Genomic DNA, 23,837 nt, shown 5'->3' with positions numbered 1-23,837 from the left:
TTCGAATGTTGGTGCATTTAATTTTGTGCCAGACTGTCGTTGATTCTTTTCATTCTTTTTTCTTTATTCCGCTCTGTGGTAGTTATTTCCACTATTCTCTCTTTCAGGTCACTTACCTGTTCTTCTGTCTCAGTCATTCTCTATTGATTCCTTCTAGAGAATTTTTAATTTCATTTATTTTGTTGTTCATCATTGTTTGTTTGCTCTTTAGTTCTTCTAGGTCCTTGTTAAACGTTTCTTGTATTTTCTCCATTCTATTTCCAAGATTTTGGATCATCCTTCCTATCATTACTCCGAATTCTTTTTCAGGTAGACTGCCTATTTCCTCTTCATATTTTTTGCTCTGGTGGGTTTTTCCCTTACTCTTTCCTCTGCTGCATATTTCTCTGTCTTCTCATTTTGTTTAACTTACTGTGTTTGGGGTTTCCTTTTTGCAGGCTGCAGGTTCATAATTCCCCTTGCTTTTGGTGTCTGCCCCCATTGGATAAGGTTAGTTCAGTGTCTTGTGTAGGCTTCCTCGTGGAGTGGACTGGTGTCTTTGTTCTGGTGGGTGGGGTTGGATCTTGTCTTTCTGGTGGTCAGGGCTGCGTCCAGTGGTGTGTTTTGTGGTGTCTGTGAGCTTAATATCATTTTAGGCAGCCTCTCTGCTGATGGGTAAGGCTGTGTTCCTGTCTTACTAGTTGTTTGGCATAGGGTGTCCAGCACTGGAGCTTGCTGGCCATTGGGTGGAGCAGGGTCTTAACATTGAGGTGGAGATCTCTGGGAGCGCTCTCACTGATTGATACTACATGTGGCCGGGAGGTTTCTAGTGGTCCAATGTCCTGAACTCAGCTCTCCCACCGCAGAGGCTCAGGCCTGACACCAGGCCGGAGCACCTAGACAACAGGGCCTTATATTTGGGCTCTCCATTCTGCTCCATTGATCAATGTGTCTGTTTTTATGCCAGTACCAGTGTTTTGACTACTATAACTTTGTAATATAGTTTGAAATAAGCAAATGTGATGCCCTCAGTTTTGTTCCTCTTTCTCTAGATTGCTTTGGCTATTGGTGGTCTATTTTGGTACCATACAAATTTCAGGATTTTTTTGTTCTATTTCTGTGAAAAGTGCCATAGAATTTTGACAAGGATTTCATTCAATCTGTAGATTGCTTTGGGTACTATGGATATTAAAACAATTTAATTTTTTATGTCCATGAGAACAAAGTATCTTCCCATTTATTTTTGTCTTCTCAGTTTCCTTAATCAATGTCTTATAGATTTCAATGTACAGGTCTTTCACTTCCTTGTTTAAATTTATTCCTAAATATTTTCTGTCCGATGCAATTGTAGATGGAATTGTTTTCTTAACATCACCTTCTGATAGTTTGTTATTAGTATGTGGAAACACAACTGATTTTTGTGTATTCATTTTGTATCCTGCAACTTTACTGAATTTGTGTATTAGTTCTAACATACACTGACATCTTGTGGGCACGTCTCCCACTGCTAAGCCAAATGATGTGATTTTCTTTTCACTTTCTCTTTTTGTGTATGAAAAAGTGTACATTAAGAACTGGAGTAGGAAGTCTCTATGCTGTTTATTTTCGGTTGAACAACGTTTAGTTCATAAGCAAGTTAAAAGATTTTTCTAATGGAATTTTTATTGGCATTACTGTGGCCTATTCAGGAAGAACACCAAGTCTTATACGGCCTTGAGAGGAGGGGGAAAGTCTCTCTAAATGACAAGAAAGATGGGGCTTCCCTGGTGGTGCAGTGGTTAAGAATCTGCCTGCCAATGCAGGGGACACGGGTTCGAGCACTGGTCTGGGAAGATCCCACATGCCACAGAGCAACTAAGCCCATGCACCACAACTACTGAGCCTGTGCTCTAGAGCCCGTGAGCCACAACTACTGAGCCCGTGTGCCGCAACGACGGAAGCCCAGGTGCCTACAGCCCATGCTCCACAAGAGAAGCCACCACAATGAGAAGCCCGCGCACTGCAACGAAGAGTAGCTCCCGCTCTCCGCACCTAGGGAAAGCCCGTGCGCTGCACCGAACACCTAACACAGCCAAAAATAAAATAAATAAATTCATAAAAATTTTAAAGAAAAGAAATACTTTTTAAAAAATGACAAGATAGAGTAAATGAGACTCAGATACAGAGGGTGATGTGCTCAAAGTGACTGAGAAAGTTAAGGTCAGATCCTAACCTAGAAGCCAAGTTGCCCGATTCTCTGGTCTCCTAAAATGTTTCTAGGGATCATGTGTTAGTAGGAGGGTATTTATAGACGGCATGTCTTGGTATAAAGGAAACAATAGACCTGGCACTCATCCTTACGCTCCACAAACCCTGTTCATAACTGGTCTTTCCCCATTCTCTGCGTGTGCCTAGCAGCCCCAACACAGACTGGACTGGCCAGGAGAGAAAGGAGAGAAAAAAGGAAAGATACTGTAAGAAAGAAGGGGGAGTAGACTTGAAAACGTTTTCTTGTTATCTTCTCAAGTTTAAGAGAACTAAAAGAGATTGAGGAAAAGTAATTCTCTTCCCATTGGAAAAAAAATTACACTTTTCTTTGTTCCTACAAAAAAATTGACAAAAATGGATCAATTAAGCTGGAAAGTTGCATAGCCACTTCCTGTCTTCCCCTTTGTGTGTCATCCCATTTTAAGTAGCAAGAAAACCTTTCATAATGGATTGGGACAAGGCCAGGAATCATTGAATGTTTGGAAGCTGTGCCCAGACTATTCTGCTTATAACAAAGAGAATAAAATATATCATTTGTCATAGTTTCCACATGACTTCAATATTGCATGTGAGCTAACTACTCTTTCCCCATCTGATCAGGGACGTTACTGACAGAGACACAGCAGGCCCCTCTTGCGACTGAACACATGAATGCCGTCACCAGATCCCAGGAAAGTCCACCTACCAGCTTTTGTAAAGTTACTGTACGGATAATGGAAGAGAACAGCTTAGATGTGCGTCTCATGTTACAGATAGGACAGTTTTGGTCATTTAAGTTTTTAGAATGATCACTGTGTGTAACAAGACAATTGTTGCAGTATTTACAGAGTTTTTGCTTTTTTTCATTTTTAAAACCACATGATGTTTCCTTCATTCAGGCAGATGGGTGATTCTCAGCTCATCACTTCAAGGAAAGGGTGTACTGCTGGGAAAAAAATAAAGCTGCCTTGCTTACCATTTTCTTTCAAAAGTTTTAGTCCTATAGGCAAATCAAAGGACAAGCATCAGTTACAGATTTAGGAGATGATACACTGAAATAATACAAGTTAGCCTACCTGAGGCAAAATAAGCATTTTCTAAGTGGAGCAAGGGGGAGAGGAGAGAGTATCCGAGTAAAGCAAGGAGGCATAAGTATCGATGGGTCCTTGGAGGAACATTGAACCTTATCCCCTAGAGACATCTTGGAAAGAAAACCACAAGTCCTCTGGGCCACTTTCATGTATTAAATAAATTTCAGTGCAGCCCTGGTTAAAACTTCCATCCTCATTTCTCTCTTCTGCTCTTTGAACCTGAGGCTTGACTCCTGGCTGCAGTAAGGTCAGCATGGCTTGCTCTGTTCTCTTCCTCTGCCTTTTTTCTTTGGTTCTAATTCCCTTGAGGTTAGGGAAGAAACAGAAATTAAGAAGAATTTTTTTTTAATGGCAGACACTTTCTCATTTACTGGTGTATACCTTTGGGTGCACTGCTTTCCTGCCCAACCACTGATGGCCTCGATGTGCGAGCATCCCTGTGAGAGCGCAGCCGGGGACCCTCAGGAGCCTCCTCAAGGCAGGATCTTCCCCTCCCTTTCAGATCCCATTCTGGAAGCACTCCCCATGGCCCCTTGTCTCCCCTTTTCCTGGTGGAGAACTGGCTGATGACTCAGGCCTGCTGCCTTCAGAGGTGGCACCTGTGGGACACAGCACTCACTCTTCCTCACTGTGCCTCATGGAGACACCCAGGCAGCCCCAATGCTGCCCCCCTTCACTGTACCATCCTTCTCTGATTTCCTCATCTTCTGCTGAAGTAGATGAAAAAATAGATCAAAATCTGCTCCAGAAACAGATATCCAAAGACAGAATGCCATGCAGTTTTCCTTTTTACTCCGATGATCTCTGTCTTTAAAAGCAAGTATTTTAGGATAGCGATGTCTGAAGTGGCTCATGGGGAAAGTGGAACACTCTGATGATACTCCTCTGCTGACTGCTCCATCCCTCACTTCAGCTAAAGAAGTGAAGATCAGGGGTTGCAGGGTCTGTACAGTTACTTCTTCATAAATCCTAGAGTGCCTGGCTGTGAGTTGTTCTTAATGGAAAATGATGAATGCTTAATGCCTCTTGGTCCCTAGTTCTGGGTCCCAGCTGCCAAATTTGTAACAATGAAAAATGCTCCAGAGTACATCTTATTTATCTAAATGGAAAAAAAATCTCTTTGTTTCTATAAGTGATTCTAAATAAAGGTTTCTAATTCTTAAGACAAAATAAAAAAATATACATATATAGTCCAATATTTTATATTGCATAATTTATAAATATATATTATAATTAAATATATTCCAATAATATTAGTAAATCAATTAATATTTACCAATTAGATGAGCTTGAGGAACAAAATTCAATAATAAGCCCTGCACCAACCAAATCACCACAGATACAGGAAAAGGAAAGCCTAGCTGTGAGGATATGGCAGAAGATTAAACATGGTCATAAAACAATTATAAGTCGTCATTGTGGTCTCTCCTGGAAATTATTAGGAGAACTATGAAGGCAAAGGTTAGATAATTATTGTGCTATATTTTGCAATAAACAAAATTCTATCAATGTTGTAAATTGCTTTCTTCCATATGAATTTTAAATGTTGTAAAGAATCCAGAAAGAGTTAAAAGATTAATTAAAATTATGAAGTATAATATATTTAAACTTTAGAACAGAGGAGGAAATATTAAGAAATAACTGACTCATGGCCTTTAACATATAGAGAGGTTTTGTCTTTTAATTAAAAATAAAGAATGAAAACAAATAAACAACGAACACTTACAAAAATCTTTGATCCAACAGCATCCATCATCATAACAATAGCCCTTGTCATAGAATTAAGACTTTCTCCATTTCACGTTTGAGTACCTGCAGTTACAAAAGGCATTCCACTAACAGCTGGCGTAGCTCATTAACGTGACAAAAACTTGCACTTACATCAGTTTTATACCAAATCGCACCATTCATTAAACCATGGATAAATTTCTTTTTGCTGTTGTTGAAAACAAAAGTCATTACCTTGTTTATCATTAAAAAAGAGATTTTTTTTTTTACTAATCAAAATAGGATATGGTTTAATCAGAATAAGGTGTTACGTGCATTAGGTGTCCCCAGGTGGGTTCTGAGGTTCTCTAACCACCTAACATCTAAGTGAATACACAACACATACATTTTCATATCATCCATCCTCCTGAAATTCAGCAGTCTTCCATTTATAGTGTTTTTCAGAGCAAAATCTCCCAGTCCCTTGAACCAAAATCATCAAGTAACTCACTAAAAAAGTAAACCCCCAACCTCATGCCAGACCTATTGAATCAGAATCTGTTGATCAGAATAAGACATATTTTTTCTAAATGTGATTCTTAAATGTACAGTAAAATTTGACAAATACTGTCCAATTGGTTAACTCTGGAGTTTTTATTTTTTAATCTCATCTTATATTGCCTGCAGCATTTACTTTATCTCAGAAATCCCTTCATCTTTAAACATTCTTAAGCCTTAGTGTTTCTCAACTGAGGATGGGTTAATATTACTTTGTGGTTTTTAGATTATAAAATGAGTTGTAAAGTGCTTAGCAATGGACTTGGCATATGGTAAGTGTTCCATAAATGATAATAAAGATGATGGTGGTAATGATGCGAATGACAAAATAAGGGCAGGTGGAAACAAGGATCCCATGATAATTCTCTGATCTCTTTCCCTGAACACATTGGGCAGACTTTAAAGCTGTAAACCCAAAAGATTAAAATTAAACAAAACCAGATGGTGTGGATAAAAGAATACCTCTCTTTGCCTAAATCAGGAAATTTCCACGTCTGCTTTCCTTCTTTGTAGACCTTGCCTCTTCCCCTCCCCACACGGGAGGGGTGAGGAGGGCTGATTCTTTTGTTCGCAGTCCATTTATGAGTAGGAAATTAGTCCTTAGTCTAACTTAAAATGTAGGACTCAAGACTCCACTCACTCTGCTTATATCGCTTGCATTTTAAGTCTTTGCCTACCTGTGATAATAAGCAAATCTAAGGAGAGCTAATTTAGTACCCTGTGATTGGCTACCTCTTTCTCTTTCTATTTCAGCTCAGATACTTGAAAATCAAGTCAACCCTTGGCTAGTTTGAGGCGTGGCCTATCTCTCCTACTCATCCTTATAGGAATTCTGAGCTTGCTTTTCTGGATTCAGAAGGAAGTAGGAAACTCCACTTAGGCCTGAACCTCAACCCACCTTTCCTGCTTTAGAGGTAATCAGGTCCTGGTTCGGCTGAAAGTCCTTCTTCACTTTCCATTTGTATGAAGCTAATACATATAAGCATCCTCAGGAATCTTCCCAGTGGTGAGCAGGGCAGGATTTGGCCATTCTTACGTCCCTGGAAATATCATCATGGGACATAAAATCCCCACTTCAAATGGAAATTACCAAACATTGTAGTTGAATAATAATGAATATATGACATATCCAAACATGTGGGATACAGCAAAAGCAGTATAGAAGGTCCCTGACTTACGGTTTTCTGACTTTATGATGGTATGAAAGTGATATGCATTAAGTAGAAACCACACTTCAAATTTTGAATTTTGATCTTTTCCTGGGCTAGTATGATGCTCTCTTTTGATGCTGGACAGCTCCCAGCCAGTCACTGGATCACAAGGGTAAATGACCATCACACCTAGTACCAAACGTAAAATAGCTAGCTAGTGGGAAGCAGCTGCATAGCACAAGGAGATCCGCTCGGTGCTTTGTGACCACCTAGAGGGGTGGGATAGGGAGGGTGGGAGGGAGACACAAGAGGTAGGAGATATGGGGATATATGTATATGTATAGCTGATTCACTTTGTTATAAAGCAGAACCTAACATGCCATTTTAAAGCAATTATACTCCAATAAAGATGTTAAAAAAAACAAAACAAAACCGGTCTGAACCCAGACAACCACTCTGCTTTTTGTTTTCAGTACAGTATTCAATAAATTACATGAGACAGTCAGCACCATATTATAAAATAGGCTTTGTGTTAGATAATCTTGCCCAACTGTAGGCTAATATAAGTGTTCTGAGCACGTTCAAGGTAAGCTAGGCTAAGCTATGATGTCTGGAGTTTAGGTGTATTAAATGCACTTTTGACTTAAGATATTTTCAACTTATGATGGGTTTATTGGGACGTAACCCCACTGGAAGTCAAGGAATAATTGTAATTAGAGGCAAATTTATGGATTTAAATTATATTTGTTAGGAAAGAAGAAATGTTGAGAATCAATAGTCAAACTTGCAACTCAAAGAACTAGAAAAAGTAGCGAGATAAATAAAAGAAAGTAAAGGTAGCAAATAATAAACTATGTGCGGAAATAACAAAATTGACCAACTTTCACAAGAAAAAAAAACAAATATATAAAGAACCCCTTACCTGTTAAAGTAACTGAATCCATAATTGAAGGATTATTAAGTTTCTCCCATAAGTGAAACTATGCTTAGATGGCTCACTAGTGAACTTTCTGAAAATTAAAAAAAAATTATTAAAAACCTTGCACAAATTCTCCTATAGATAGAAAAGGAGCCATAAATTGCAACTTATCTCATGAACTATTATAATCTTGATACCAAAATCTGACCTAAACATTTTAATGAAAGAAAAAGTTGAATACCAGTATCACTCAGGATCCTGGACAGAATGAACAGTAATCTCTGCTGTCTGGCTATGTCACAAGATTTCATTCTCCATAGGACTACTTGGAAAGAGGTTCTGGGTGCTAAGTAACTACTTCTTCGAGGAGGGGAAAACACCAAAGATGCCCTGATTCCAGAGCCCCAGCTGCAGGGTTTGTGTACAGGCTGCAGGTGCCTGGGAAGCACTGTGTCTCCACAGCACAGAGGTAAGTGGCTGAGTCTTCAGTTTTAGGGGCTGCGATGTGCAGAGAGCTTCTCTTCTTTAACAAGGTGGCTTTTAGTCTTTCTTTCTGCTTTTTGTCCCCAACTGAGTAAAGAAGGAAGAGAAGTTCGGGTCCCTTCCCAGGATCCTGTCTATACCACTGTAGCCCGTTAAAATTGCTGACCGTGTAGCTGCAGTTGAGGATGAGACTGTCTCCCTCCTGGATTTTCAGGGTCTGAGGACTCTGCTCCACCTTGTCTTCTCCCCTCAACCCTGTTCAGGAAAACAAAATCAGAAATGAAACAAAGCTTTCAGTTCAGCAGTTTTGAAAAATTCCAACAAAAAGCCTGGGATGAGCTGAGACTAAACCCCTCTCTCTCTTCTCTCCAGCTTTGGATAAATGTGCCCTTATGGTTCTCATCTCTTAACCTCCAACTTACAGCCAAGCTGAAGCCACAAGACTATGAATGCACATTCCAGCATGTTCTCCATCCTGATATCACACTCTTGATACAATTTTAATGATTCCAAATCTTCTCCCCTGAAGAGCTGCTCCTGTGTCTTAGTTTTCCTTCTCTAATGCACGAGATAGCCTTTCTGTTGGTGGCTCAGCCAATCAAGAGCAAATCCTCTAGTAGCTGTCATGCTTTTGACGGTTAAGGCACTGGAGGAATGAGAGGAATGGAACCACTGCCACCTGGTGGTCACAAACACAAACATCTCATAGGACCCACTCCATGCCCCCTACAAAGACAAAAATTGTTGGGAGGACATTTTTTATATTGCTGGGCATAGTGCATATGAGGTTTAAAGTAGTAATCAGAAAAGCCTTCTCTGCCTGCAATTTGAATCGTTTCATTTTTCCTTGTTTGGCCTTTAAAGCTAAACTGCTACCAGAGGTTATAAAAGTTGAACCCAAGCATAGGTGTAATGGATTGTGTTTCTCTTTATAGTACACAAGAATCTCAGCAGGTGAGACCTTAAAAGGACTAGAGTGCTGAAAAAAGTGGGGGGATAGAATAGCTGTGGATATGTCTGGAGACCTCTTTGACAGAGAATTGGGAACATAAGTTAAGAAACCATTGCTTCAAATAATTTTATGCCTGGCTACAGGGACCAAGTGTAACTACAACTCAGGGTCACGAACTTGATAGATCTTAGGAGAACAGGAGGGAAGAGCATGGCAGAGGGAAAGCAGAGCTCTCCATTCTAGACCCTGGAGAGATCAGAACATCACAGGGCAGAGTGGGGAACAGGAAGATATGTATAGCAAAACTAGTATTGTTTAATTTGTTTGGTTCTATGACACTCCATTGGGTTTTTTTTTTGTTTGTTTTGTTTTTGTTTTTACATCTTTATTGGAGTATAATTGCTTTACAATGGTGTGTTAGTTTCTGCTTTATAACAAAGTGAATCAGTTATACATATACATATGTTCCCATATCTCTTCCCTCTTGCGTCTCCCTCCCTCCCACCCTCCCTGTCCCACCCCTCCAGGCAGTCACAAAGCACCGAGCTGATATCCCTGTGCTATGGCGCTGCTTCCAACTAGCTATCTACCTTATATTTGTTAGTGTATATATGTCCATGCCTCTCTCTCGCTTTGTCACAGCTCACCCTTCCCCCTCCCCATATCCTCAAGTCCATTCTCTAGTAGGTCTGTGTCTTTATTCCTGTCTTACCCCTAGGTTCTTCATGACATTTTTTTTCTTAAATTCCATATATATGTGTTAGCATACGGTACTTGTCTTTCTCTTTCTGACTTATTTCACTCTGTATGACAGACTCTAGGTCTATCCACCTCATTACAAATAGCTCAATTTCGTTTCTTTTTATGGCTGAGTAATATTCCATTGTATATATGTGCCACACCTTCTTTATCCATTCATCCGATGATGGACACTTAGGTTGTTTACATCTCCGGGCTATTGTAAATAGCACTGCAATGAACATTTTGGTACATGGCTCTTTTTGAATTATGGATTTCTCAGGGTATATGCCCAGTATTGGGATTGCTGGGTCATATGGTAGTTGTATTTGTAGTTTTTTAAGGAACGTCCATACTGTTCTGCACAGTGCCTGTATCAATTTACATTCCCACCACCAGTGCAAGAGGGTTCCCTTTTCTTCACACCCTCTCCAGCATTTATTGTTTCTAGATTTTTTGATGATGGCCATTCTGACCGGTGTGAGATGATATCTCATTGTAGTTTTGATTTGCATTTCTCTAATGATTAATGATGTTGAGCATTCTTTCATGTGTTTGTTGGCAGCCTGTATATCTTCTTTAGAGAAATGTCTATTTAGGTCTTCTGCCATTTTTGGTTTGGGTTGTTTGTCTTTTTGTTATTGAGCAGCATGAGCTGCTTATAAATTTTGGAGATTAATCCTTTGTCAGTTGCTTCATTTGCAAATATATTGTCCCATTCTGAGGGTTGTCTTTTGGTCTCGTTTATGGTTTCCTTTGCTGTACAAAAGCTTTGAAGTTTCATTAGGTCCCATTTGTTCATTTTTGTTTTTATTTCTACCTCTCTAGGAGGTGGGTCAAAAAGGAACTTGCTGTGATTTATGTCATAGAGTATTCTGCCTATGTTTTCCTCTAAGAGTTTGATAGTTTCTGGCCTTCCATTTAGGTCTTTAATCCATTTTGAGCTTATTTTTGTGTATGGTGTTAGGGAGTGATCTAATCTCAAACTTTTACATGTAGCTGTCCAGTTTTCCCAGCACCACTTATGGAAGAGGCTGTCCTTTCTCCACTGTACATTCCTGCCTCGTTTATCAAAGATAAGGTGACCATATATGCGTGGGTTTATCTCTGGGCTTTCTATCCTGTTCCATTGATCTATCTTGCTGTTTTTGTGCCAGTACCATACTGTCTTGATTACTGTAGCTTTGTAGTATAGTCTGAAATCAGGGAGCCTGATTCCTCCAGCTCCGTTTTTCGTTCTCAAAATTGCTTTGGCTATTCGGGGTCTTTTGTGTTTCCATACAAATTGTGAAATTTTTTGTTCTGGTTCTGTGAAAAATCCCAGTGGTATTTTGATAGGGATTGCATTGAATCTGTAGATTGCTTTGGGTAGTAGAGTCATTTTCATAATGTTGATTCTTCCAATCCATGAACATGGTATATCTCTCCATCTATTTGTATCATCTTTAATTTCTTCCATCAGTGTCTTATAATTTTCTGCATACAGGTCTTTTGTCTCCTTAGGTAGGTTTATTCCTAGATATTTTATTCTTTTTGTTGCAATGGTAAATGGGAGTGTTTTGTTGATTTCACTTTCATATTTTTCATCATTAGTGTATAGGAATGCCAGAGATTTCTGTGCATTAATTTTGTATCGTGTAACTTTACCAAATTCATTGATTAGCTCTAGTAGTTTTCTGGTAGCATCTTTAGGATTCTCTATGTATAGTATCATGTAATCTGCAAACAGTGACAGCTTTACTTCTTCTTTTCCGACTTGGATTCCTTTTATTTCCTTTTCTTTTCTGATTGCTGTGGCTAAAACTTCCAAAACTATGTTGAATAAGAGCGGTGAGAGTGGGCCACCTTGTCTTGTTCCTGATTTTAGTGGAAATGCTTTCCGTTTTTCACCATTGAGGATGATGTTGGCTGTGGGTTTGTCATATATGGCCTTTATTATATTGAGGAATGTTCCCTCTATGCCTACTTCCTGCAGGGTTTTTATCATAAATGGGTGTTGAAAGCTTTCTCTGCGTCTATTGAGATGATCATATGGTTTTTCTCCTTCAATTTGTTAATATGGTGTATCACATTGATTGATTTGTGTATATTGAAGAATCCTTGCATTCCTGGAATAAACCCCACTTGATCATGGTGTATGGTCCTTTTAATGTGCTGTTGGATTCTGTTTGCTAGTATTTTGTTGAGGATTTTTGCATCTATGTTCATCAGTGATATTGGCCTGTTGTTTTCTTTCTTTGTGACATCCTTGTCTGGTTTTGGTATCAGAGTGATGGTGGCCTCGTAGAATGAGTTTTGGAGTGTTCCTCCCTCTGCTATATTTTGCAAGAGTTTGAGAAGGATAGCTGTTAGCTCTTCTTGTAATATTTGGTAGAATTCGCCTGTGAAGCCACCTGGTCCTGGGCTTTTGTTTGTTGGAAGATTTTTAATCACAGTTTCAATTTCAGTGCTTGTGATTGGTCTGTTCATATTTTCTATTTCTTCCTGATTCAGTCTTGGCAGGTTGTGCATTTCTAAGAATTTGTCCATTTCTTCCAGGTTGTCCATTTTATTGGCATAGAGTTGCTTTTAGTAATCTCTCATGATCTTTTGTATTTCTGCAGTGTCAGTTGTTACTTCTCCTTTTTCATTTCTAATTCTATTGATTTGAGTCTTCTCCCTTTCTTTCTTGATGAGTCTGGCTAATGGTTTATCAATTTTGTTTATCTACTCAAAAAACCAGCTTTTAGTTTTTTTGATCTTTGCTATCGTTTCCTTCATTTCTTTTTCATTTATTTCTGATCTGATTTTTATGATTTCTTTCCTTCTGTTAACTTTGGGGGTTTTTTGTTCTTTCTCTAATTGCTTTAGGTGCAAGGTTAGGTTGTTTATTCGAGATGTTCCCTATTTCTTAAGGTAGGATAGTATTGCTATAAACTTCCCTCTTAGTACTGCTTTTGCTGCATCCCATAGATTTTGGGTCGTCGTGTCTCCATTGTCATCTGTTTCTAGGTATTTTTTTAATTTCCTCTTTGATTTCTTCAGTGATCACTTCGTTAATAAGTAGTGTATTGTTCATCCTCCATGTGTTTGTATTTTTTACAGACCTTTTCCTGTAATTGATATCTAGTCTCATAGCGTTGTGGTCGGAAAAGATACTTGATACAATTTCAATTTTCTTAAATTTACCAAGGCTTGATTTGTGACCCAAGATATGATCTAGCCTGGAGAATGTTCCATGAGCACTTGAGAAAAATGTGTATTCTGTTGTTTTTGGATGGAATGTCCTATAAATATCAATTAAGTCCATCTTGTTTAATGTATCATTTAAAGCTTGTGTTTCCTTATTTATTTTCATTTTGGATGATCTGTCCATTGGTGAAAGTGGGGTGTTAAAGCCCCCTACTATGAATGTGTTACTGTCGATTTGCTCTTTGATGGCTCTTACTATTTCCCTTATGTATTGAGGTGCTCCTATGTTGGGTGCATAAATATTTACAATTGTTATATCTTCTTCCTGGATTGATCCCTTGATCATTATGTAGTGTCCTTCTTTGTCTCTTCTAATAGTCTTTATTTTAAAGTCTATTTTGTCTGATATGAGAATTGCTACTCCAGCTTGCTTTTGGTTTCCATTTGCATGAAATATCTTTTTCCATCCCCTTACTTTCAGTCTGTATGTGTCTCTAGGTCTGAAGTGGGTCTATTGTAGACAGCAAATATATGGGTCTTGTTTTTGTATCCATTCAGCCAATCTGTGTCTTTTGGTGGGAGCATTTAGTCCATCTACATTTAAGGTAATTATCGATATATATGTTCCTATTCCCATTTTCTTAATTGTTTTGGGGTCGTTATTGTAGGTCTTTTCCTTCTCTTGTGTTTCTTGCCTGGAGAAGTTCCTTTAGCAGTTGTTGTAACGCTGGTTTGGTGGTGCTGAACTCTCTCAGCTTTTGCTTGTCTGTAAAGGTTTTAATTTCTCCATCAGATCTGAATGAGATCCTTGCTGGGTAATCTTGGTTGCAGGTTTTTCTCCTTCATCACTTTAAATATGTCCTGCCAGTCCCTTCTGGCTTGCAGAGTTTCTGCTGAAAGATCAGCTGTTAACCTTATGGGGATTCCCTTGTGTGTTATTTGTTGTTTTTCCCTTGCTGCTTTTAATATGTTTTCTTTGTATTTAATTTTTGACAGTTTGATTAGTATGTGTCTTGGTATGTTTCTCCTTGGATTTACCCTGTATGGGACTCTCTGTGCTTCCTGGACTTGATTAAGTATTTCCTTTTCCATATTAGGGAAGTTTTCATCTATAATCTCTTCAAATATTTTCTCAGTCCCTTTCTTTTTCTCTTCTTCTTCTGGAATTCCTATAATTTAAATGTTGGTGCATTTAATGTTGTCCCAGAGGTCTCTGAGACTTTCCCATTTCTTTTCATTCTTTTTTCTTTATTCTGCTCTTCAGTAGTTATTTCCACTATTTTATCTTCCAGGTCACTTATCCGTTCTTCTGCCTCAGTTATTTGGCTATTGATCCCATCTAGAGTATTTTTAATTTCATTTATTGTGCTGTTCATCGTTGTTTGTTTCATCTTTAGTTCTTCTAGGTCCTTGTTAAATGTTTCTTGCATTTTGTCTATTCTATTTCCAACATTTTGGATCATCTTTATTATCATTATTCTGAATTCTTTTTTAGGTAGACTGCCTATTTCCTCTTCATTTGTTAGGTCTGGTGAGTTTTTATCTTGCTCCTTCATCTGCTGTGTGTTTTTCTGTCTTCTCATTTTGCTTATCTTACTGTGTTTGGGGTCTCCTTTTTGCAGGCTGTAGGTTCGTAGTTCCCGTTGTTTTTGGTGTCTGTCCCCAGTGGCTAAGGTTGGTTCAGTGGGTTGTGTAGGCTTCCTGGTGGAGGGGACTAGTGCCTGTGTTCTGGTGGATGAGGCTGGATCTTGTCTTTCTGGTGGGCAGGTCCACATCTGGTGTTGTGTTTTGGGGTGTCTGTGGACTTATTATGATTTTAGGCAGCCTCTCTGCTAATGGGTGGGATTGTGTTCCTGTCTTGCTAGTTGTTTGCCATAGGATGTCCAGCACTGTAGCTTGCTGGTCGTTGAGTGAAGCTGGGTGCTAGTGTTGAGATGGAGATCTCTTGGGAGATTTTCGCCGTTTGATATTATGTGGAGCTGGGAGGTCTCTTGTGGACCAGTGTCCTGAAGTGGACTCTCCCACCTCAGAGGCACAGAACTGACTCCTGGCTGTAGCACCAAGAGCTTTTCATCCACACGGCTCAGAATAAAAGGGAGAAAAAGTAGAAAGAAATAATTAGTAGAAGTAGAAAGAAAGAAAGAAAGAAGGGAGGGAGGGAGGAAGGAGAGAAGGAAGTAAAACAGAAAGAAAGATGATAAAGTATAATAAAATAAAATAAGATAAAATATAATAAAGTTATTAAAATTAAAGTAATTATTAAGAGAAAAAAAATTTTAAAAAAAACGGACGGATAGAACCCTAGGGCAAATGGTGAAAGCAAAGCTATACAGACAAAATCTCACACAGAAGCATACACATACACACTCTCAAAAAGAGGAAAAGGGGAAAAAATCATAAATCTTCCTCTCATATTCCACCTCCTTAATTTGGGATGATTCGTTGTCTATTCATGTATTCCACAGATGCAGGGTATATCAAGTTGATTGTGGAGCTTTAATCCGCTGCTTCTGAGGCTTCTGGGAGAGATTTCCCTTTCTCTTCTTTGTTCTCACAGCTCCCAGGGGCTCAGCTTTGGATTTGGCCCCGCCTCTGCGTGTAGGTCGCTGTAGGGCGTCTGTTCTTCGCTCAGACAGGACGGGGTTAAAGGAGCCGCTGATTCGGGGGCTCTGGCTCACTCAGGCGGGGCGGAGGGAGGGGCACGGAGGGCGGGGCGAGCCTGCGGCAGAAGCCGGCATGACGTTGCACCAGCCTGAGGCGCGCAGTGCGTCCTTCCAGGGGAGTCGTCCGTGGATCCCGGGACCCTGCCAAAGGCGGACTGCACAGGCTCCCCGGAAGGGGGGTGTGGAGAGTGACCTGTGCTCGCACACAGGCTTCTTGGTGGCGGCGGCAACAGCGGCCTTAGCGTCTCCTGCCCGTCTCTGGGTTCCGCGCTTTTAGCCGCGGCTCGCGCCCGTCTCTGGAGCTCCTTTAAGCAGCGCTCTTAATCCCCTCTCCTCGCGCACCAGGAAACAAAGAGGGAAGAAAAAGTCTCTTGCCTCTTCGGCAGGTCCAGACTTTTCCCTGGACTCCCTCCCGGCTAGCCATGGCGCACTAACCCCCTGCGGGCTGTGTTCTCGCCACCAGCCCCAGTCCTCTCCCGGCGCTCCAACCGAAGCCCGAGTCTCAACTCCCAGTCCCGCCCGCGCCGGCAGGTGAGCAGACAAGCCTCTCGGCCTGGTGAGTGCCGGTCGGCCCTGACCCTATGTGCGGGAATCTCTCCGCTTTGCCCTCGGCCCCCCTGTTGCTGTGCTCTCCTCCGTGGCTCCGAAGCTTTCCCCCTCCGCCACCCGCAGTCTCCGCCCGCGAAGGGTCTTCCCAGTGTGTGGAAACGTTTCCTCCTTCACCGCTCCCTCCCACTGGTGCAGGTCCCGTCCCTATCCTTTTGTCTCTGTTTATTCTTTTTTCTTTTGCCCTACCCATGTATGTGGGGGGTTTCTTGCCTTTTGGGAGGTCTGAGGTCTTCTGCCAGCGTTCAGTAGGTGTTCTGTAGGAGTTGTTCCACGTGTAGATGTATTTCTGGTGTATCTGTGGGGAGGAAGGTGATCTCCGCGTCTTACTCTTCCGCCATCTTCCCGGAAGCCCCACTCCATTGGGTTTTGTCATTGAACATGTGTTGATGTTGCAGAGTTGAGCACCATTTGTATAAGCTCTCCTCAGACTTGTCCGAAGAGCACACTCTACCCCCATTAGCTACAACCCAGAAAAAGAACATCGACCCTCAGACGCACTGCTTTGATGTCACTTCATCCCTCACACACTCAGGGACTAGAAAAGAATAAGCTGCATAGAATTTATTGCACTAACAGTGTAGGTAAGGGGTTTGTTGTTCTTTGACGTCTTCTTTGAAAATCTGATAATTTCTCAGTGAGCTAAAAGTCGTTAAACTAACTTGTATCCATTTTCTCATCCTTTGATTTATTCTAGTCACACTTAGCAAACTCTGACTCTTACAAATCATATTTAAAAGGCTGTGTTTCTCTGTTTCTGAATGTGTGTCTCAGAAAGAACGTGAAAAAGATAACTGCAGGATTAATGCAGGAGCTCTTTGTAGGATAGACTCTAAAAGAACCCAGAAGCTGAATGTGTGATGTGTAATGAAACCAAGGAGATGATTTACAGTTGCGATTTTTCTGAAATTTGTTTGTAATTTTTAAAAACATTTTTAATTTGAAATAATTATAGATTCATGGAAGTTTCCAAAAATGTACAGGGAGGCTCTGTGTACTCTTCACCCTGTGTCCTCCAGGGGTCTCTAAACCAGGAAATTGACATTAGTAAAACACACAGGGCTTATTAGATTTCCACAGTTCACATGCAGCCATTTGTGTGTGTGTGTGAAGTTCTAAGCAATTTTACACATGTACAGATTCATGCATTCATGTATATCACATGTATAGCTTCACTGCCACAATCAAGATGCACAGCTGTTTCATAACCGCAAGGCTTCCTCATGCCACCCCTTTGTAGCCACACCCACCCCTTCCCTAGTCATTAACCCCTGACAATCACTAACCTGCTCTTCATCCCTACGATTTTGTTATTTTTAATAATGTTATATAAATGGAATTATATAGAAGTAAGCATTGAGATTTTTTTCACTCAGAATGAGTAGTAAAACATGAGATTTGTCCAGGTAATAGTGTGTATCCAACCTGTTTGTTTCCTTTTATTTCTGAGTAGTATTCCATGGTAGGGACGTCCCACAGTTTGTTTAACCAGTCATCTACTAAGGGACATCAGGTTTCCATATTTTGGCTGCTATGAATAAAGCTGTTATGAATATTCAGATACAGATTTTTATGTAAATAAAGTCTTCTATTTATCTAGGATAAGTGTCCAAGTCTGCATTGCATGTTTAGTTTTATAAGAAATTGCCAGGCCATTTTCCAGAGTGCCTGTATCATTCCATATTCCCATCAGCAGTTTATGAGTGATCCAGTTTTCCCCACGTTTGCCAGAATTAGGTGTTGTCACTATTTTTTATTTTAGCCCCACTGATAGTTGTATAGTGATATTTCATTGTGGTTTTAATTTGCGTTTCTCTGATGGCTAATGATGTTGAGCATCTTTTCATGTGCTGATTTGCAATCTGTATATCCTCTTTGGTGAAATATCAATCTGAGTCTTTCACCCATTTTTCTAATTGGTTGTTCATTTTCTATACCATTTAGCTTTTAGAGTTCTTTATATATTCTAGATACAAATACTATGTCAGATACATGGTTTGTAAATATTTACCCCCAGTCTGTAGCTTATCTTTTCATATTCTTACCAGGGTCTTTTGTAGAGGAAAAGTTTTTAAATTTGATTCAGTTAGGGGTGTGTGTGTGTATCATGCTTTTGGTGTCAAATCTAAGATTTACTTAGCTCTAGTCCTGAAGATTTTCCCTTATTTTTTTTCAAGTTTCATAGTTTATATTTTACATTTAAGTCTATGATCCATTTTGAGTTGATTTTTATAATGTATATTTTTAAGAAGATCTTTTTTAGAAAAGAGGAATCTGTCATCATCTTTGTCTTAAGCTTTACTTATTTGCTGTTATCAAGTAACTAGTTCAAAGCAACATAACCAAAATGTAGCTTGAGCACTTCTCATAGAAGACTGAAAAAAACTTTTATGCTTTGAGACTGTGACCTTCCCTTTTTATACTTACTGTGATTTTTCTCAATTAAAAGTAAAGTTAAAACTATAGTACAAACCCAAACCCTTCTCAACATATCAGCCTCTGAAATCATCTATCACGTATTACAGGGCAATGTTTTCTAGTATAGATTTGGAAAATGGTTACATCTATCTTATGATCAAGGATAACTGTAATCTTTCCTAAAATTCGCATTCTTTTAAACTTTAAAATTCTGTGAGAAAAAAATGCCTATTAATATTTAAGTCATCAAAGTGAACTAAAGTGAGAGTCTCTTCCTTGCTATAACTTCTTTCCTATAATTAAGCATGTGTTTCTTGAAAAAGAGAATATTCTCTACAAATTGTCACAAGAAAGAGAATTCCCTCTTTCTCTTATTACTTTTTGCTAAAATTATATGCTTCCATCTACCTTTTATCACAGTCACCATTCCAAGGTCAAATACCTCATTTCCCCAAAGATGTAGTGTTTCTTCTTTCTACTGTGCCAGAGGCAGAGTTCTGATTTTTGCTCTCATAGGAGAACTTTTAAAATACCCATATTACAATTGAGGATAATACTTCCTAAAAGTTTTCTTAAGGGTTGAGAATCCAGGAACTTAAAAGGATTCTTGATTGAAATAATTCAGCCCTTGGAACCAGAATCAGGAAGTTAGAAAAACAGACAAGACATTTTTCTTGTCTCAGGGTAGGACTCCCAATGGTAGGAATATCTACCCCCAAACTAGGTCACTAGACTGCAAATTAAAAATATACAAAGAAGCAGAACAAGTGATGGCAATGGTAAAGATAAATAGAAACAGATAGTTCGACACCATCCAATTGTACTCACGGGCAACATCTAGTGTATGGAGAACACCTATTATAAAAACATCATTTCCTTTGAGCCCTAGGAATTAGGATGGAAAGGAAAAGTATTGGGACTCAAAGAGAACTAAGTTAACTGTGATTTTCTTTCGGCCTGGACCACTCCCCCACTCTCTGCCCACTACCACCCTTAGCTTTATAGGACTCATATCTCTAGCCACAGGAAATAAATATTTGAGGCTGAAATTCTAAGATAAAAGCTCTAGAGAAGAAAGCAGAAAAGAGATAATACAGGAATACGTCATCACCAGGTGAAACCGGAAGACTCACCAATGAGAGGGACTTCCAAGTCCACAAGAAAATCAATTAGATATACATCTTCCTATAGACTCACTCAGGTGATGAAGATGGCTCTGTCTACGCCAACAAGAGGGAGACCATCTAATTGCAAACCTGAAAATAGTACCATATGACGAAAATCTGTACAAACAGAAAGGGGATTTATGGTACATGGAAATAGAAGTATTCTTATGGTGATGAGAATTGGACGAATACAAGAACTAATTGATACACAATTATCTAACAGCATGCAAAGGGTAGAAGCTCTGTGTCTGTTGATATTATCAATTAATTCATTCTTCAGTTAGCCAGTATTTAATGTGCAACCACTATGGGCCATGTACTGTGTAATGTACAATACATACATGTTTCCTGACTGTATGGAACTCACAGTTATAGGCATAACAGGAATTTTAGAAGTCTATATATAAGTATAGATATAGATGTAGATTATAAAAACATATTAATTGCAACATTTCCTTTTGTCTTGGACTTGGAAGAGAGCCTTCAGTACATGAGAACCCATGGAGAGAGTCCACAATACATGCTTGGGTACACTTCCAAAACATATATGAAGTGCATTTGTTCAACTTTCCTTAGCCTATTATGCAGAATAATGATATATGAGAAAACTGATAATTCACTGAAGAGTTAGAGCAAACAGAAGTGAAGCTGTGATGGTGTGTCTTCCTCAATCTTCCTCAAGCCAAGTTAGAGGAGATTCAGAAGATTGACTCAGAGAGTTTGAAATGAATCCCCTGCAGTTTGGAGGATTCAGAGGGTCACACTAGGCGGCAATGACAATTTCTCTCACTTTACTGTACTTATGGCCAGAATGCTGATTACTCTGTTATTTTTATCTCTGTGTATATGTGACAGAAAGGTGGCTCATACTTGATAAATTGAGTGAGAAGCTAGAGAAAGTAGATGATGAGGTATGACACAGAGTCATGTAGACATGAGTAAAATGTCAGAGAGAGAGAGAATAACACAAAGAGAGGACACAGTCTAGAGCTAAACCTTGCAGACATGCAATAGTTAATGACTGGAAGGGAGATGAAGGTGTGTGCGGGAGTGAGAGAGGAAACAGCCCAAGAAGTAGGTACAAACCTCAGAGAGCGTTTTGTCAGAGAAGAAGCTGTTTGTCTAAGAAAGAGAGAAACTTTCTCTAAGGAAGAGAGGATTTGAAGCAAGAGTAAATGGTCACAACTCATGTGTCTAAAGTTTCTGAGAGGTCAGCAATGATGAGGTTTGGAAATTTCGGTTGATTTACAACACCGAGGTTATTAGCACTCTTTGAGGGCTTAGCTAGTGGAGGAATTAAAGCCAGATATATGTATACCCTTTAATCCAGAAATTCTAATATATATGCCCAATAGCAGTGTGTAAATATGTGCACCAAAGAACGTGTATAAGAATATTCATGGGCTCCCCGGGTGGCGCAGTGGTTGAGAGTCTGCCTGCCGATGCAGGGGACACGGGTTCTGCCCTGGTCTGGGAAGATCCCACACGCCGCGGAGCGGCTGGGCCCGTGAGCCGTGGCCGCTAAGCCTGCGCGTCCGGAGCGTGTGCTCTGTAAGGGGAGAGGCCACAACAGTGAGAGGCCCGCATACCGCAAAAAAAAAAAAAAAAAAAAAAGAATATTCATAATACCACAATTGATAACAGCCAAAGGCAGGAAAAATCCAAAGAACCAGTTAAGCAGGTAGCTAAATAAATTCTGGTATGTTCATACAGCAATGAGAATAAACAAACTATACTGTATACAACATGGATGACTTTTAGAAATGTGATATTAAGAAAAGAATCCAGATAGAAAAAAATCCAAACTATATTATTTTAGTTGTATAATGTTCAAAAATGGGCAAAACCAATCTATCTATGGGACTGTGGTTTCCTTGGAAGGATGGTAGTGACTAGAAGAGGATAAAACAGGGCTTCTGAAGAGCAAAACTACAAGCAAGAAAGAGCAGCAGACCCAGCTTCAGTGTCTGGGAGCTCATGAATTGTTCAAATGAAGCTTCACAAAGTCCCTTTTTTAACACCAGGACAGATTTGGGGTTCAGTATGACAAGCATCAACTATAGCAACACAGGTTGCAACAGGGAAGTCATTGAGGTTTGGGGTCTTTCAGGTTTTTCTAATCAGGCACCAGAGAGATCCAACATTAGTTGACTGCCATTTTCCAATCAGATATATCCCATGTCCATAAATTCTAGTTTATTTGCAATGAATAATCTAGAAATACCCTGGATGTCCTGCTAAGGTCATTCTGGATAAGAACTTAGTACGGAACAACTCCTAAAAACTCCTCTTTACTTTTCAAGTATAAATGAGATTACTGTGTCCATAAAGAGTTCAGCTCAGGAAACCCCAAAGGCCTCAGGTGACCTCAGAGGAAGCAGAAAACAAGTTACAGGCACACTGTTAATGCATTCCTTCCCAGATGGCATTTATTTATTTATTGGCAAAATAATCTGATGGAGATATTAGAAAAATTAGAGTCATGTGACAATCAAGAAACTTTAAAAAGGCGATTATGATTAGACAGCTCATTGATTAAGGAGACGGGATATGATTTGGGGGATGTTAGGGATCAAGTAGAGACTAGTGACCGTGATTTTACAACGGCTCCAGTTTGAGCTGGTATGCATGTTATCCAAAACATTTTAGAAGATTTCTCAGACTTTAAAAGTACAAATAGATGGAAATAATTGTTAAACAAGATAGGTCATTGATTATTTTCGGTCTGGTGTTTTTAAAAATTTTTGCTACCTTTTGGGAATCCTCCTTTGAGTACCTCTCGCCAATACCGCTTCCTGCACCAGATTCTAAGATACATTTTTCCTGCTTCAAATCTTTGATTTATTCCCTTGTAAACTACTTACATCTATTTTCTTCATTAAAAGTTGTCTCTGAAAGACTTTGCTTACTTCCAATACGTTTTACGAAATTTAACTGTTTAGTTAATTACTTCATGACTTGGCTACATACATCTATCATGTTCTCTCTCACTCTCTCACTCTCTCTCCTTCCCGACACACACGCACGCACACACACACGCACGCGCACACACACACACACTTATGCTTTCTTTTCTGGAAAGTTGTTTTGTATTGGGATCATTGTTTTTTGTATAGTAGGGATAGAAAATCCTTACACAAGGAAGAATATCTTTCTTTTTGGAATTCCAGATGAAAACATATCCACCAGCTTAATTGCCACCTAATATCACCACACAATAGCAAAGAGACATTACTCTTTCAGATGTTATATTACAGCTACTTTGAACATATGTGGTACAGAATTGTCTGAAATTGAGGCCATCTGGAGTCATTAGGAGCTAAACTGTAAAGCAAAGCGTTGATGTAAGAGAATTTTCTGTAACAGGTAAAATATGAATGTTTAGTAGTTGTAGAGTGAAAATGTGCTATACTGCAGGGTCACAGAAATGATCAGGGAGCCCATACCAGAAAGACTAAAGGTAAATTCCTATTCACCTCCTGGGAATTGTCAAGGAAATCATCAAATACCTGTGTGTTCATTCCAGCATTATTTGTTACTGTGAGTAAAACAATCTAAAAAGCTAGTAAGACGGAATTTGCCAAAAAAGTATTATAAAATCATACATTGGGGGCTTCCCTGGTGGCGCAGTGGTTGAGAATCTGCCTGCTAATGCAGGGGACACGGGTTCGAGCCCTGGTCTGGGAGGATCCCACATGCCGCGGAGCAACTAGGCCCGTGAGCCACAACTACTGAGCCTGCGCGTCTGAAGCCTGTGCTCCGCAACAGGAGAGGCCGTGATAGTGAGAGGCCCGCGCACCGCGATGAAGAGTGGCCCCCACTTGCCACAACTAGAGAAAGCCCTCGCACAGAAACGAAGACCCAACACAGCAAAAATAAATACATTAATTAGTAAACTCCTACCCCCAACATCTTCTTAAAAAAAAATCATACATTGGAATATCGCCAATAGAATGTGTGATTTTGATGTGTAAATAATGCTGTGCAAATAATTATTTCACAATATACT

The 23,837-nt window shown here is 39.6% G+C and overlaps 1 protein-coding gene across 3 annotated transcripts in view; it reads left to right on the top strand.

Annotated features, from left to right (window-relative positions):
- LOC115803651 (sal-like protein 2) overlaps nt 1–23,837 on the top strand; it is a 900,219-nt gene that overhangs the window by 430,076 nt on the left and 446,306 nt on the right. For all 3 annotated transcript variants that reach the window (XR_016391489.1, XR_016391490.1, XR_016391491.1), the window contains exons 16-17: nt 2,827–6,475; nt 7,952–8,100. The gene's annotated coding sequence lies outside the window, so the exon portion shown is untranslated. The remainder of the gene's footprint in view (nt 1–2,826; nt 6,476–7,951; nt 8,101–23,837) is intronic.

This window comes from Delphinapterus leucas, chromosome 2, assembly GCF_059928025.1.
Source record: "Delphinapterus leucas isolate spDelLeu-1000000601 "Yukka" chromosome 2, BTC_Dleu_Yukka2, whole genome shotgun sequence".
NCBI lineage: Eukaryota > Metazoa > Chordata > Mammalia > Artiodactyla > Monodontidae > Delphinapterus > Delphinapterus leucas.
The sequence above is the reverse complement of the archived record's forward strand: the minus strand, read 5'-3'. Positions and strand labels throughout refer to the sequence as shown.